We start from the raw sequence: 16,997 nt of genomic DNA on the forward strand, positions 1-16,997 counted from the left end.
GTACTGCCCCCCCCCCAAAAAAAAGCCAACCGTGGTGGTGCACAACTATAATCCCAGCACTCAGGAGGCTGACGAAGGAAGATCACCAAGAGTTTGAGGCAGGCCTGGGCTACATAGTAAGTTCTAGCCTGAACTACATAGAAAGACCCTGTCTCAAAAACAAATGAAAGAAAGACGGACTCAAGTCTGGTTATAGTTAGCAGTGAAAAATAAGTACAAAAATTTTTTGAGACAGGGCCTATGCAGTCCATTGTGGCCTTGAGTTTTGGGGGGTTATTTTGGGGGGGGTTATTTTTTGGGGGGGGTCAAAGTCCAGGGTGGCCTTGAACTCACAGGGATCCTCTTGCCACAGCCTTTTGAGTGCGAGTGCTGGGATTACAGGCGTGGCCAAAGATGCCTGGTTTAAATGTATCTTTAATAAGAAACTAGTATTTTTGCTGTTGACTTGTATTTCTTTTCACCCTTAGTCACAGAGAGCTCTCACAGGGAAATAATCAAGACTTTGAGAGGTAGTGAAAAGACAGAAATAGATATTGAACACTTCTCTAAGAAAGCATTCACTTTTCACCAAGAGCACTGTGACTTCACACTTATCTTCCCTCTGGTCAGCTGTAAAATTTCAGCCTTTCCCCTGGCCACTTTGTTTCTCACATTTACTCTCACTTCTCAATTTATTATATTAGATCATCTTTTTTTTTTTTTAGGTACCAGGGATTGAACTTGGGTCTTTGCGCTTGCGCAGCAGGTGGCAAAACCACTGAGCTAAATTCCTGGCTCTAGCATCATCTTTTTAAAGTTGCTTTGAACTTAGGAGTTCAAACTTAAGTATCAGACTCATGTCTCTTCTGAAAACCTTCTAAGCTTTCTGCCCTGCTCTGCTGCATTTATACAGTGTTACTCTGCCAAAGTCTTAGCTCATTTCCTCTTCTCCTTTATCCTGATATGGCAGCATACATCAATAATGCCCTCTCCCTTCCCATTTTCAGACTTTACTGTTGACTTAGAATGGTCTATCTTACTTTTCCAATTGTGAGGCTCTGTCATGCAGGTTCAATGTAAGATACCTTTACTGACAGTACTTGTACTTAGCCTTCCCTCAAGTCTTACAACAAGGTATACCTCCTCCATGGTTTATCATTTATTCTACTTCAACAACTCTAAGGCATCGTTTTTTGTTGTTGTTCTTTTTTCACATTTTAACATCTCTGAAACCAGGACACATTTTACAAAGGATGGCATGCCTGCCTAAGAAAGGACATATCTTCATTCTTAGTAGTATATAAAATATCTGACTAGGATAGGGGGGTGTGAGCTCATTGGTAGAGCCCTTGATTCCCAGCACTGTCCAAAAAAAGTGAATTTTAGGGGGTTTTTGTGGTTTTTTTAGTACCGGGGATTGAACTCGGGTCCTTGCACTTGTGCAGCAGGTGGCAAAACCACTGAACTAAATCCCCGGCCCAAAAAAAGTGAATTTTACAGTCATTAGCACTACAAAATTGATGAAAAAAGGTATTTGACTACAATTACTTTGTATATTTCTTCTACTACCAGACTCTGAACTGCTACAAAACACAGGCTAGGTCATCATCTTTGACTAGCAGAGATTTTGGCCCAAAAGAAAGTATATATTCAATAAACATTAATAACAATGTTTGTTAGTAATAATGTTTATTTAGCATTCATCAAGTGTTTTAAACACTTTACACAAATTAACACATTTAATCCTCACAACAATTCCATGAAGTACAAATACTTTCTACATTTTATGGATGAGGAAACTGAGGCACAGACACTTGACATAAATTCATTCAAAGACAAAGTAGAGCTGCATAGGATCTGAACTGATGTTTGCTGATTATGATTCATAAATGGTTATCATTTCTTTTCATTCAACAACTATTAATGAGCAATTCCTGCAGACTAATTAACTACTGTGCTAACTATTGGTAAGCAAACCTGTGGACCTAGGGAGGCTATATTCTGTGGTTGTTTTTTTTTTTTTTGGTACCGGGCATTAAACTCAGGACCTTGTACTTTCAAGGCAGGCGGTGGAACCACTGAGCTAAATCCCTGGCCCCTAGGAGGGAGGCTATATTCTGAACCAATAGCTCTTTTTTTTTTTTTTTTTTTTTTTTTTTTGAGACAAAGTCTCATTAAGTCCCCAAGTTGCTAGGCTCAAACTTTTTTTTTTTTTTGGTACTGGGGATTGAACGAAGGACCTTGTGAATTTGAGGCAGGCAGCAGAACCACTGAGCTAAATCCCTGGCCCTAGGCTCAAACTTTTGATTCTCCCATGTCCACTTCCCAGAGTGTTGGGATTACAGACATGCACCACATGCCCTGCTCCCCCTTTCCTTTTTTTCTTTTTTTTGATACCGGGGATCTAACTCAGGACCTTGCACTTTTGAGGCAGATGTGGTGCCACTGAGCTAAATCCCTGGCACCCCCTTTCCTTTTTAACATCTTCCCATATATTCTTCCTTTAACACTTCAGCACTACATCTGGAATCAAAACAAAATACAACAGCAAAATAAACCTTTTGTGATTTATTACTAATTAGCTGCTGTGAAACTATCTCAAAAGAGACTTCAGTTAAGATATGAATTGCAAGATCAAAAGGACTTAAGAAACAAAAGATTCTGTTTTCAAGCTAATGTACTCACTAAAAAAGAAATGGGCCAGGTGGTGGTGGCTCATGCCTATAATCCCAGCACTCAGGAGGCTGAGGCAGAAAGACTGTCATGAGTTTGAGACCAGCCTAGGCTACAAAGTGAGTTCAAGACAAGCTGAACTACAAACTACATAGTAAGACCCTATCTCAAAAAGAAAAAAGAAAAAGAGAAAGAAATGAGTTGGGGGCTGGGGATTTAGCTCAGTGATTCCAGCGCCTGCCTCGAAAGCACAAGGTCCCGAGTTCGATTTCCGGTACCAAAAAAACAACAACACACACACAAAAATGAGTTGGCTTGGGGATTTAGCTCAGTGGCACAGTGCCTGCCTGGCAAGCGCGAGATCCTGAGTTCGATCCCCAGTACAAAAACAAAACAAAACAAAACAAAGAAAAACCTCACCAGAATAAAAATGAGTTAATGATCTTTTTAAAAAAATTTTAGCCCTTGCTATGTCAGGAACTTACCTGAAGATCATTATAGCTCATTTCCCACTTTAGACAGACTGCTTATACAACAGGCAACCAAGCACTGAGCCACTTCCTTTCTTTCCCCAAGGAAAAAGAAGTCCTCATTTGGTAACTATCACCTACTATGTAAGAGTAACATCAACGTCAGGCATGGCTGGGGCATATCTGTAATCCCAGCACTCAGAAAGCTGAGGCAGCAGGATCACCATGAGCTCCAGGCCAGGCTGGGTTACAAAGTAAATTCAAGGCCACCCTGAACTATATAGCAAGATCCTGTCTAAAAGCAAACAAACACACAAACAAAAACAGTAACATCAGGTGCCCGATGCCTGTAATCCCAGCTAGTTGGGAACCTGAGGCAGGAATACCACAAACTGGTAGCCTACCTGGACAATTTAGCAGGACTGTCTCAAAACAAAATAAAAACAGAGAAGGCACAATAACAAACATTTAGGGCCGGGGATTTAGCTCAGTGGTTTCACTGCCTGCTGCGCAAGCACAAGAACCAGAGTTCGATCCCTGGTACCAAAAAAAAAAAAAAAAAATCTGTAATTTCAGTCCTTTGGGAGGCTAAGGCAAGAGGATGGCAAATTCAAGTCCTCCCTGGGCAACTTGGTGAGACTCTGTCTCAAAATAAAATATAAAAGGGGACACAGATTTAGCTCAGTGGTGCCGCCACCTGCCTCCCAAGCCCAAGGTCCCAAGTTCGATGCCCGGTACCAAAAAACAATAAAATAAAATAAAATATAAAATGAAGCCCAGTGTGGTAGCAGATGTCTATGATCCCAGCACTCCGGGAGGCTGACAGCAGGAGAATCCCAAATTCAAGCCTAGCTCGGGTAACCTAGCAAGAACCAGTCTCAAAATAAAAGATTAAAAAAAGGCGGGGCCAGGGATTTAACTCAGTGGTTCTGCTGCCTGCCTGGCAAGTCCAAGGTCCCGAGATCTCCAGTACCAAAAAAAAGGCTTTCAGTGTGAAAGCCCTGGGTTCAATCCCCAGTACTTAAAAAAAAGGAAAGGGAGGGGCAGGCCTGGGGATGTAGCTCAATAGTAAAGTATCCCTGGGTTCAAACCCAAGCACCATCAAATAAGTAGATAGATCCAGTGATCGATCTGGGGATGTTAGCTCAAAGACAGAGCACCTTCCTAGCATTCATAAGGCTCTGGATTCAATCCCCAGTACTGCAAGGGAAAAACAAAAGATAATAGGTAACCACAAACAGGAAAAAGAAGGCAAAAAGTTCTCATCATAACTGAACAAATCTCTATTATTTTAACATATCAACGGCATGTATGGATTTGTTTGAACTGATGGAAATTTCTTTGTTGGGGGGGGGGGGTTGGTACCGGGAATCGAACTTGGGCCCTTGCGCTTGCGCAGCAGGCAGTGAAACCACTGATCTAAATCCCTGGCCCTGATGGAAATTTCTAATAGAAAAATGCATACCAGAATTAATAAGTGTTCAATTATTACAAATAAGTTGCTAACTCAGTTGCAACATTTTCTACCTCTATTTCATCTACCATGTAGTAAAAACAGAATAAATTTGTATTTTGTAGTGACCTATGATATGATCAAAATACATTACACACACTGAAATCCCCCCCAAAAATGTGAAACTAGAGAGGAGGATGGGATGAGGGGGGTAATGGAGGGGGAATGGTTAAAGTTTGTTATGTTCATGTACAAATCTGGCAAAATAAAACCCATTAATCTGTAGAATCACCATGTGTGGTGGTACACACCTGTAATCCCTGCACTTGGGAGGGTGAAGCAGAAGGAGCACCACAAGTTTGAGGCCAGCCTAGGCTACATAGTGAGTTCAAGGCCAGACCCTGTCTCCAAAAAACAAAAACCTGGGGTTGGGGATTTAGCTCAGTGGTACCACACCTGCCTCGAAAGTGCAGGGTCCTGAGCTCAATCCCCAGTACCAGAAAAAAAAAAAATCTATAGAATCAATATGCATTAATAGAAAAGGAGGTGGGCCGCTGTCTGTCTCACAAGCACAAGGCCCTGAGTTCGATCCCCAGTACCACACACACACAAAAAAAAAATGGGGGAGAAGACAGTAATACCTTGGTTCATGAACATTTCTGTTAGCAAACAATTTAGCTCTCAAACAAAATCAAATGTAGACAAAATTTTGCTTCCATTCACAAACTCTACACCAGGTGACAAACACAACACATCTTCACATACACACAAACACTGTTATCTTTCCCAAAATCATAAAACAAATTAAGTTCGTGAACAAGGCACCACAGCAAATATAAACTTACAAATACAAAAAAGAATCGATTTGCATTCTGTAATGATCTATGATAATAGTTAGAATGTTTTATTTTTTTTTGGTGCTGAGGACTGAACCCAAAGTCTTGCACATGCTAGGCAAGTGTTCTGCCACAGAACTACACCTTCAGCCCCTCCTTTTCAAACAATTTTCTAAGAATTAGTGCCATGGGCAGTTAATTTATTGGGAGAGCTAAAGAACTAGATAGAGCAAAAAAATTAAAATTATACATTACTGTGCATTTCCAAGAAAGTGAGGTCAAACACATTTTATCTGACAGAGAAGTTAAAGACAACTAGAGTTCATTTCCCCCCTTCCTTTCTTTTTTTTTTTTTGTACCAGATATCAAACTCAGGGCCTCATATCTGCCCGGCAGGTGCTATGCCACTGAACTACATCCCCAGCCCTCCCTGCTTCCTATAAAATAATTTACTCCTCTTATCTGTGAATCTTCAAGGATCGGTACAGCTACTTCCTTTTACTCAGCTAAAAGACAAATCCTTCACAACCATTTCCAAAAGGTCTCACCATTTCAACTCTCAATCCTCAGAGCCAGCAGAGCTTAAGTACTATATCTCTTTCTGTCCTTTTGAAAAGAGTTTGCACCTGTCTTTCAAAAGCTATGGCTAGAAAGCCATTTTCTCTTTCTGGAAGCACACACTACAACTCTGTCCTTTGCTTTGTCTATCCTAAACAACAACAACAACAAAGGCTCAGGAGTATTCCTTCAACCTTTCAAAGAAACCAGCCACCTCTTTGACTCTTGTACAATGTTTGCCTTTTTCACTCCACCAGGGAGGTTCCAGGGACAGGCAGAAAAAATAGAGCTGAAAAGCTGCTGTATTACCTAAACTCTGTAACAGAAGCAAGGTCCTGGGGCAAGCAACCAGACTCTTTTGAAAAAGAAAACAAAAACTTTTAAAATTTAAAAATAACAGGAGCTGAGCTAGTGGTGGGCCCTTGTGTAAGGCCTTGGGTTCAATCCTCAGTATACCAAAAGAAAGAACAAAAGAAAGAAAATCAAGCCAGCCATGGTAATACAGACCTCCAATCCCAGACTCCAGAGTCTGAGGCAAGGAGGATTGCAAATTCAAGGCCAGCCCAGATAACTTAGTGAGGACTTGCTCCAAAATTTTAAAAAGGGTTAAGGATGTAGCTCAGCACTCCCTGGGTTCAATCTCTAGCACCACACAAAAGAAAAGAAAAAAGAAAATCAAGTTTTCAGCTAGGGTTATAGCTCAGTGGCAGAGCATTTGCCTAGCAGGCCTGAGGTCTTGGGCTTGATCTCCAGTCCTGTCAAAAAAAAAAAAAAAAAAAGAAAAAGGAAGGAAAGAAAGAGTATCTGCACACCCCTCTCACTGGGCAGCTGGGCAGCTCTCCTAATCGTCTCTAACTAGTTTTCGCAAATCATAATAAAGTTTGTTAGTGCCAACTGTGTTAGAAGGAAATCTGACTGAAGTTCAGAAAGCATTTAATGGATTGACCCTCCATTCTCTACTTTCTCTTGGATAAGGCTCTACATACAATTTGTAAAAATTAGGGCCGGGGATTTAGCTCAGTGGTTTCCCTGCCTGCTGCGCAAGCACAAGGACCCAAGTTCGATCCCTGGTACCGAAGGAAAAAAAAAAAAAAGAAAGAAAAAGAAAACCAAATAATTGGTTCTGAAGCTGCGTGCTGCACAATTTGTAAAAATCCCAGAGTATAGTATTTTTCCTATACAAGTCTGATGGCTAATTTGTCACATCATAAAAGAAACTCGTATTTCCACGAATTCTCCTGTGTCTACCCAGATGGTACATATTTGTCTAATAACATTTTACAAACAATATTCTTTGCCGGGCTGGGGATTTAGCTCAGTGGTTCTGCCACCTGCCTCTCAAGCGCAAGGTCCCAAGTTCGATCCCCGGTACAAAAAAAAAAAAAAATTATTTGCCTTGACAGAGAAATCAGTCATTTCATTAACAAGGTAAGGCCTAAAATCCGATAGTAGTGTCGTTGGTAACATATTAGCATCCTAACCTTACTTACAATTCACAATTTTCATAAACAATTTCAACCATATACACGATGCTTGCAATACCCCATCTGAACCACCTCTTCCAGAGTCCCAAAGGTTCAGAAAGATTAAGTGAGCCCTGTCCAAGGTTATCTATCAGGTTTATCAGTGGTGGTCTTGGGTCTCAAACCCGTCTGACTTCAAGCTCCTTGCTCTTTGGCCCAGAACCCTCCCAACTTTAAACAGAACTCCCGACTCCCACGCTCTGTCCAGGGCAGGCTATTACTCCAGGTGACCCACTCTTTCCTGTCGGATTCAGGCTGGTTTCTTCAGCTCCAGCAGGGCTTTCCTCCTCCACTACCCTCCCCCCGCGACCATTCTCTGAAAGAAGCGGAAAGGGAGAGGCGACCAAAAGCTCCTGGGGGGAAGGGATGATGACAAACCGGGAGCGCAGGACACTGGCCCTGCCGTGGACGCCTTTACCGCTCACGTACAACCCCCTCCCTCCTCCAAGCTGTTCAGCCTTGGGATGGGATTCTCGGCCACCCATGCCCCAAATTCCATATCTCCACCTCAAACTGTCCCTCCCCCACGCCCTCTGTCACCGACAGGCAAAACCCTCCCCCCAAGTCGGAGTATCCTTCTGCTAGACCACCTCTCCTAAATCCCCACTCTCCACTCCCCTTCCATCACCACTCACTGTCGGTGACTGGGCCCGGCCCTCATGGCTGCTTGGTAGTCGCTTGCCGCCGCCACCGCTGCTCTACACTCCGGCCCCTCAGTCACTGCCGCCGCGGTCGGGACTAACCAGCAGCCTCTTCTGCGCTTGCGCAGCCTGGAGCGCCGGGGGCCTCTCGTGCGTCCTGCGTCTGCGCAGCTCGAGCCGGTGGCGTCTTTCTCAGTGCCTGATGGCCTGGATTTCTGGGTTTCAGGTGGACATGGCCGCTGGTCGGCTTTGAGTACTTGTTAGGCTTAGAGAATTGGCGGCTGTCCCTGGGGTTTGAGGCCCCTGGAGTACCTTGCTAGGATACTAAACTCTTGGACTGCGTTTTCCTTCGAGGCCATAGATTTAATGGCACTTACAGTAATATTCCCGATCTTGCTTGGACTTACAGGCCTGATCTCAGGTGCTCTCAGGGGACCACTGACAATAAATTTGGGTTTCTTTCAGGAAAATAATCACATCTATGGGGCCAGGGATTTAGCTCAGTGGTTTCTCCGTCTGCTGCTCAAGCGCAAGGTCCCGAGTTCGATCCCCGGTACCAAAGAGACCAAACAAAAAAGATAATCACATCTAAAATGTATTGAGGGTGATTATGGAAAAGACAGATTTGACATTCTAGAATACAGTGACGGCCAGGAGTTGCTTAAAAGGTCCGGAGGATTTTATCTCCGAGGTGACCTCACCTAGAATACAGTGGGACACCGCTAAGTTCAGTCCATTTATAAAGTGTAGGCTGTTTATAGGACATGTTCTAAGGATTCCGTATGTGCTATCGAGGAATTTGTACGCGAACAGTCCCCTGCTTTCCAACTCTCCTTGTGGAGCCTGGAACTTTTGCAAACTGGTAAATGCAAATCAGTGAGATGAAACTATAAGCCTTTAGACCACCGTCTTGCTTTAGCATAGCCCAACAAGAGAGTAGGTTAAATCAAATCCTGGGAGGGCCGGGGATTTATCTCAGTGGTTTCGCTGCCTGCTGCGGAAGCGCAAGGACCGGAGTTCAATCCCCGGTACCAAAAAAAAAAAAGTAGGATTTCTCTTGGCCAGGGCATTTAGCTCAGTGGTTCCGGCGCCTGCCTCACAAGCGCAAGATCCCAAGTTCGATCCCTGGTACCTAAATAAATAAATAAATAAAATCCTGGGAATTCAACAGTATAGACTTAAAAGTGACAGGCAATGTACTTAGAGCAAACTGAAAGGCAGTATGTAATTAAACTCCAGTCGGCATGGTGGTGCACACCCGTAATCCTAGCAATGGGGAGGCTGAGCCCGGAGGATCCCACGCGTTTCTAGGGCAGTCTGGGCTACAAAGCAAGACCCTGACTCAAACAAAATATTATTCCTTATCATGACTTTCTCCCACTTCACCTCCAGCCTTCACTTCCTGTTCTCTACAAAATTTGGACAGAAAGGAACCAAGAGGGAGAAGGGAGAAAGGAGAAATTTCATTCTTTATGTAAAAGACGTTAAATTCTCTGTACTTTCAGGGGAATTTCTAAGGAAAGCAAAAATAACTTCTGATCCAGGATTTGTGTGTGTGTGTGTGTGTGTGTGTGTGTGTGTGTGTGTGTGTGTGTGTGGGGGGATGGAACTCAGGACCTTGTGCTTGTGAGGCAGGCGCGGTGCCACTGAGTTAAATCCCCAGCACCCCAGGATTTAATATGAATGTTTGAACTCCTAATCAGAGATTAAGAAATATTCTCTTTGGGCCGGGGATTGAGCTCAGTTGTTCTGCTGCCTGCTTTGTTAAGTGCAAGGTCCCGAGTTCAATCCCTGGAACCAAAAAAGAAAAAAGAAAAGGAAATGTTCTCTTCATTTTGGAAAGAAACAAGAATAAGCTGTAGAACAAAAGTTGAGAATACTGAAAAAAGAATGTTACAGAAGTGCTAGAGGCAATAGAGCCTGGTTGTCACTAACAGTATTTGTTATTCCTTGTTTTGTTTTGTTTTGAGACAGAATCTCCCTATGTACCCCAAGCTGGCCTCAAAATCACAGTGATCCTACTGCCCCAGCCTCCTGAGTGCTGAACACATAAACCATACCTGGTTCATTTGTTCTATAAAAGGAAGCAGGAAGATACACATAACTGCCTCTATGGGATTCTTAGGTCACTAAGAAAGTAGGATAGGGGATGGCTATATAGTTCAGTAGCACCACACCTGCCTGGCAAGTGCGAAGTCCTCAGTTTGATTCCCGGTACAAAAAAAAAAAAGTGAAAAAGTAGGATCACTCCCTGCTTTCTTAGAGAATCACTGAAGAACCTGTAGACTTTTTTCTCATCAGATGCTTGTTTTGTTTCGTTTTTGAGACAGGGTCTCACTATGCTATGTAATTCAGGCTGGCCTTGAAATTGCTATGTAGCCCAGGCTGGCCTCAAACTTGCAGAGATCCTCCTGCCTCAGCTTCTGGAGTGGTGGGATCATAGGCATGTGACACTACATCCAGCTCAACTTTTAAATACAGAGCTATATGCTAGTCTAGAGAAATAGTGTACAAATTAGTATCTAATCCAGTCCCTAGAAAAGCAAATCTAGCTAAGGATGGTGGTACATACCTATAATCCCAGCACTCTGTGAGGTTGAGGAAGTAGAAGCACAAGATCATGCCCATCCTGAGAAACTTAGTGAAACCCTGTCTCTAAGTAAAAAATGAAAAAAGGGTGGGGATATAGCTCCGTATGAAGGCCCTGGGTTCAATTCCCAGTACCAAAAAGAAAAAGAAAAAGAAAAATCTATACAAGGTATAGGTCTAACATGTCAGCTATCTCCCACTTGGTCAGGACCATCTTTCATTTGTTTGTTTGTTGTTTTTTGCTTTTTGTTTTTTGAGGCAGTGTCTCCCTTTGTAGTTCAGGCTGGCTCTGAGCTCACTATGTAGCCCAGGCTGGCCTCGAACTCAAAGCGATCCTCCTGCCTCAGCCTCCCTAGTGCTGGGATTACAGGGGTGTGCCACCACACCTGGCTAGGACCACAGGGCCGGGGATTTAGCTCAGTGGTTCTGCCACCTGCCTCCCAAGTGCAAGGACCCGAGTTCAATCCCCGGTACCAAAAAAAAAAAAAAAAAAAAAAAGATAACAAGTGAAAATCTCAACTACTTGGGAGGCTGAGGCAGGAGGATCACAATTTGGAAGCCTGGGAAATTTAGCAAGGCCTTGTGTCAAAAAAAGAAATAAAAAGGGCTAGGGCCAGTTATGGTGGTACACACCTGTTATCCTAGCACTGAAGAGACTGAGGGATGAGGGCCATGAATTTGAGGGCAGCCTGGCTACATTGTCAACTCAAGGCCAGTCTGAATTGTATAGTGAGACCCTGTGTCAGACAGAGAGAGGGAGCCTCAGTAGCATAGCAACCCTAAGTTCAATTCTCAGTATCACAAAGAAAATTACAGCTGACATCCCAGGTGTGATGGTGCATGCCTATAATCCCAGCACTCGGGAGGCTGAGGCAGGAGAATTGCCATGAGTTAGAGGACACCCTGGGCTACATATCTAGTTCAAGACCAGCCTAGAGTACATATCAAGATCCTGTTGGGCCGGGGATTTAGCTCAGTGGTTTCACCACCTGCTGTGCAAGCGCAAGGACCCGAGTTCGATCCCTGGTACCAAAAAAAAGATCCTATCTCAAAAAACAAAACAAAAACAATACATCTGACAGATCAGGGTAATAGGCAGTAAGCAGGACATTCTGTGGGTAGGCTCCAGGATCAGCCCCAGAGGCTAGCTCCTGGCTTTGAAGAGTTGGCATTAATTGCAAAAATATTACCCTTTGAAAAGTGAACATATTTACCATCACAGGGGAAGTACAGAGCCAGAGCCAGGAAAGATGATGAATTAATATTGACACACCGTTCTGATGAATGGCCTGAGCTGGCCTTGAAGTTTCTGGGAATTGTGCCTTCCTTCTCTCCTCTCTGTCCTATATTATCAATTTTCCCCTGTCTACTGGGTCACAGCAACATGTCGTCTCCTGGGAAGGCTGCTGGAGTCTGCTTGACCACAGCATATTTTTCTATATTTAAACCATTCTGGGTCTCCCAAAAGATTTCTCTATTTGAATTTATTTATCTGGTTTGGGGTTTTTTTTCTACTTCTATTTTTTTGTTGTTGTTTTTGTTTTGTTTTTTGAAGTACTTTAAGGCTAGTTTAAGGTAGTTTAAACTGCTTCACCCTGTGATGAGTGTTATCATTAAGTATGACTAAAATGTACCAATAGATGTTTTGCTATTTAAAAATAATTTTTTTAATAAACTCCTCAAACTCAAGATCCTCCTACCTCAGCATGCCAAGTGTTGGGATGGCAGGTGTGCACCATCATACCTAGATCCCTACTTGAATTTCATTATTAAAATTTTTTAAATTTCTTTTTGTTTTGTTTTGGTATTGGGGATCAAACTCGGGTCCTTGCACTTGCACAGCAGGCAGTGGAACCACTGAGCTAAATCCCTGGCTTGTTTTGTTTTTTGAGACAAGGTCTCACTATGCAGTTCAGGCTGACCTTGAACTCACTATGTAGCCCACACTGGCCTCACACTCCTGGCAGTTTTTCTGCCTCAGCCTCTCAAATGCTGGGATTACAGGCATGTGTCGCCAAGCCCAGCTAAAATTTTTATTTATTTTTATTTTTTGAGACAGGGTTTCGCTGTGTAGCCCAGGCTGTCCTCAAACTCACGGCAATCTGGGCTGGGGATTTAGCTCAGTGGTTCTGGTGCCTGCCTCACAAGCACAAGGTCCCGAGTTCGATCCCTGGTACCAAAAAAACCCCCCAAAAAACAGCAATCCTCTTGCCTCAGCCTCCTGAGTATTGGGATTATAAACATGCACGACTGGGCCTGGCATGGATTTTTTTTTTTCTTGTTAAGTATTCATTTACTATGTTCATTGATAGTCATTCAGAGAACCACTCTACTCCATTTCTTTTTCAGTTTTCATGTTGTTGTTTTCTTACTCTTTTTCTTTTCATTTCTTTCTTTTTCATTTTTTTTATTATTATTTTTTGTATTAAATTCTTTTATTGGTACATTGTAGGTATACAACACAATTACATTTCTCATTGGGAATTGTACCTTTATATAATGCATCTTGGTTCTTATTTTTTCCCCATTCCTAGCCCTCCCTTCACGCCCTCCACGCTTCCCTATTTACATAGACTTTATTTCCATTTTTTCCATTTCTCATCATTTTTTCCTTTCCCTTATTTTTGTTTTTGTTTTTAAACAGGGTCTTGCTATGTAGCCCAGGCTGGCCTTGAACTCTCAGGAATCTTCCTGTCTCAGCCTCCCAACTGCTGGGATTACAGGTGTACACCACCATGCTCAGTCCTACTCCATTTTCAGATTTTGTAGTTTGGAAGAGGCTCATTCTAGGCATGAAACACATGCATACCCAAACCTGAGTCAGCACATAACATTCCCTAAACTACAGTGACTGTCTCAGGGGTAGATATGTAATTCAATCAGCCACAAAAAAGCACAGGAATTTTCTTCTTGCTTCTGTGAACATTTTGCTTCTTTTATTCTTTCCCATTATACTTGAATGTGAGAAGATACAATATCTGGAGCTGCTACAGCTATGTTGATACCACAAGGGGAGAGCAAATTAAAAGAAAAATGTCATTTATATTTGTATTTTTATTTATATCTCATTTAAAATTTTTATTTTGTAGTACTTGGGATTGAATCCAAGGCTTTACACTGAGCTACATACTCAGCCTTTTTTCATTTTTTATTTTGAAACAGGATCTCATTAGTCACTAAGTTGCCCAGGCTGGCCTCAAATTTGTGATCCTCCTGCTTCAGCCTCCCAGAGTACTGGGATTACAGGTATGAACTTCCATGCCAGCTAGATGTCATTTATTCACTTCCCTGAACAAAAATCTATTGTGCATCTACAGGATCACAGATACTATTCTAGATTCATATGTGAATAATATGATATAGACTTTAATATGGCAATGAACAATACATACAGACCCTGAAGTCCAGGGGGTGTGGTTCAGTGATAAAATACTTGCTAGCATGTGTGAAGCACTGGGTTCCATCCCCCATACTTAATAAAGAAAAAAAAAGTAAATATGTGATAGTGGTATATTCCTGTAATCCCAGCACTCCACCAGGAGGATGACAAGTTCAAGCCCACCTTGGGTAACTCAAGGATTTAAGGATACCCTGTCTCAACATTAAAAAGGGCTAGGCTGGGCCAGGGATTTAGCTCAGTGGTTTCGCCGCCTGCTGCACAAGTGCAAGGACCCGAGTTCGATCCCCAGTACCAAATAAATAAATAAATTAAATAAAAATAAAAATAGGGACCGGGGATTTAGCTCAGTGGTTTCGCCACCTGCTGTGCAAGCGCAAGGACCCAAGTTCAATCCCCGGTACCGAAAAAAAAAAAAAAATCAAATCAAATAAAGTATATTATCATCTAATAAATTTCAATGTGCTGGGGCCAGGGATTTAGCTCAGTGGCTTGGCCATCTGCTGTGCAAGCACAAGAACCCGAGTTCAATCCCTGGTACCAAAAAAAAAAATTTCAATGTGCACTGGTAAACTTCATGAGTACAATACTAATATTTCAAAAAGAAAGGGCTGGAGATGTAGCTCAGTATGAAGGTCCTTGTTTAATCTGAAGTACCTAAATAAATAAATAAATAGTAAATAACACCCCCCCCTCAAAAAAACCCTATCGTTATAGAATTTACAGTCCAGTAAGGAACACACAATAACAACATCGAACAATGATATGTCATTTACTATGTATTAATTCTTGAGATTCTATGAGAGTACTATCATTATCCTTATTTTATAGGTGGGTAAACTGAAGTAGAGACAAGTTACTTGGTCTCACAATAAATAATAAGAATCAAGTCCAAGATTTCTGCTTTTACAGTCTGTGTGTTCAGCTGGGCGTTGTGGTGCACCCCTATAATCCCAGTACTCTGAGAGGCAGGAAGACTGAAAGTTCAACCCCATCCTGGGCAATTTAGTAAGTAGCAAGGCTCTATCTCAAAAATTAAAAAGGGTTTAGGGCCAAGGATGTAGCTCAGCAGCACCACGCCTGCCTGGCAAGCCCAACCAAGGTCCTGAGTTTGATTCCTGGTACTGGAAAAAAAATTTTTTTTAAGGGTTGAGGATATAGCTCAACGTGAAGGCCCTGGTTTCAATTCCTGATGCTGATGAAAACCAAAAAAACCCAAATCCCTTCTGATTCTCCTTAAATCTTTGGAGCCTATCTGCTTCTCTTCATTATCCTCAATGCACTATGTTAGTGAGAAAAATAATTGACACCTAGTTGGAAAAGGACTTGGGGCCAGGAAAGATTTTTTTTTTTGCATTTACTTATTTATTTAGCCATATGGAGGATTGAACCCAGAGACTTGCACATCCTAGGTAAGCACCTTACCACTTAGCTACATCTCCACCAGTTTTTAATTTTATTTATTTATTTTGTGGTACTGGCAATTGAACCCAGGGCCTTCCCACTGAGCTACATCCCCAACTGTGTGTGTGTGTGTGTGTGTGTGTGCAAGGTCTCACCACATTGCTAAGTTGCCCAGGCTGGGTTTGAACTTGCAACTTGCAGTCCTCCTACCTCACCTTCCCAGAGTGCTGGGATTGCAGTGTATTTTGATGATTTTATATTTATGTTATTAAGCTCTTCATCTACTTATCACTTATCCTGAAAATTTCCCTTCATCCTAATTGCAGTTGTAATGACACTTCACCTAACTGTCCATAACAGAAGATCCATATTTTTCTGGCTATCTCCTATATTTAGTAGCATCTTGTACTCTGGGCACCCATATGCCCAAAGAACATCCAGAATACTATGTTCCAAAAAGGCTGTTTCTTCCACTAAGAGAGCAGGCGGCTTGAAAGCTGGAGCCTGGAGCCATTTGCAAACCATTAGTACATTTGGTTTCCTAGACTCTCAATTCTGTGTCATTCAGTTTCTGTGGACACTAATGCTCTATTCCTACAACAGCAGCGTGGCCAGTTGGTTTTTTTCCACCTCCAAAATTCTCTCCTCTTTGTCCTATATCATCAATTTTTTTCCTGTCTGAGTCATTGCCATGAGCAAACAAAAATGTTCTGTCTTTTTTGTGAGCTGGGGAATTGAGAAAGTGGCTATTTAGACCAGGCTGGCCCTTAATTTGCTATGTAGCCTAGGATGGTCTTGAAAACTCACAATTCTGTTTCAGTCTCCCAAGTGCTGAGATGAAAAAAATTTTTTATTTTGTGTGGGGGTTTTTTTTGGTACCAGGGATCGAACTCGGGACCTTGTGCTTTCGAGGCAGGCACTGGAACCACTGAGCTAAATCCCCGGCCCAAAATTTTTATTTTTTGGAGACAAGTTCTTGCTATGTAGTTCAGGCTAGCCTTGAACTCACTATGCAGCCCAGGATGGCCTCAAACCTGCCTCAGCCTCCAGAGTGCTGGGATTACAGAGATGCACCACCACACCCAGCCAAAATGTTCTATCTTTAAAAGAGAAAAAAAATTCTCCCTTAATCCCACAAACCTCTCCTGTGCTTCCCTCCCCCGCAATTTTTTACAGTACTAGCGATTGAATCCAGGGACTTCCAGACAAGCACTCTACCTCTGAATTACATCTCCAGCCCTTCTTTAAGATGTCCAGACTGGCTTTGAACTTGTGATCCTCCTACCTCAGCTTCCTGGGTAGCTAAGATTACAGGGATGGCCATGATATTTAGGCCTTCATACAAACCACTGTACTGAAACTTCCTGTCAAGACACTAACGTCTCCTACACAAGCCATTCAGGATCCACAGCAAATTGAAGGCCAGACTGGGATGCAAGTCTCATGATGGACCATTTGGTCGATTTTGTTTACT

At 42.5% G+C, this 16,997-nt stretch overlaps 1 protein-coding gene across 7 annotated transcripts in view; it reads right to left on the bottom strand.

Annotated features, from left to right (window-relative positions):
- Positions 1–8,285, bottom strand: part of Fam222b (family with sequence similarity 222 member B) — a 76,161-nt gene extending 67,876 nt beyond the window's left edge. For 4 of the 7 annotated variants that reach the window (XM_087191535.1, XM_004857016.3, XM_087191536.1 and 1 more), the window contains exon 1: positions 8,128–8,276. The gene's annotated coding sequence lies outside the window, so the exon portion shown is untranslated. Of the gene's footprint in view, positions 1–8,127 lie in introns of all 7 variants that reach the window. The other 3 variants (XM_004857021.3, XM_004857017.3, XM_087191533.1) reach the window with 2 other exon arrangements.
- Between the last annotated feature and the right edge of the window lie 8,712 nt (positions 8,286–16,997).

The sequence above is a fragment of the Heterocephalus glaber genome, unplaced genomic scaffold (genome assembly GCF_053883595.1).
Source record: "Heterocephalus glaber isolate CG9 unplaced genomic scaffold, H.glaber_assembly_v1.0 deba00001564, whole genome shotgun sequence".
NCBI lineage: Eukaryota > Metazoa > Chordata > Mammalia > Rodentia > Bathyergidae > Heterocephalus > Heterocephalus glaber.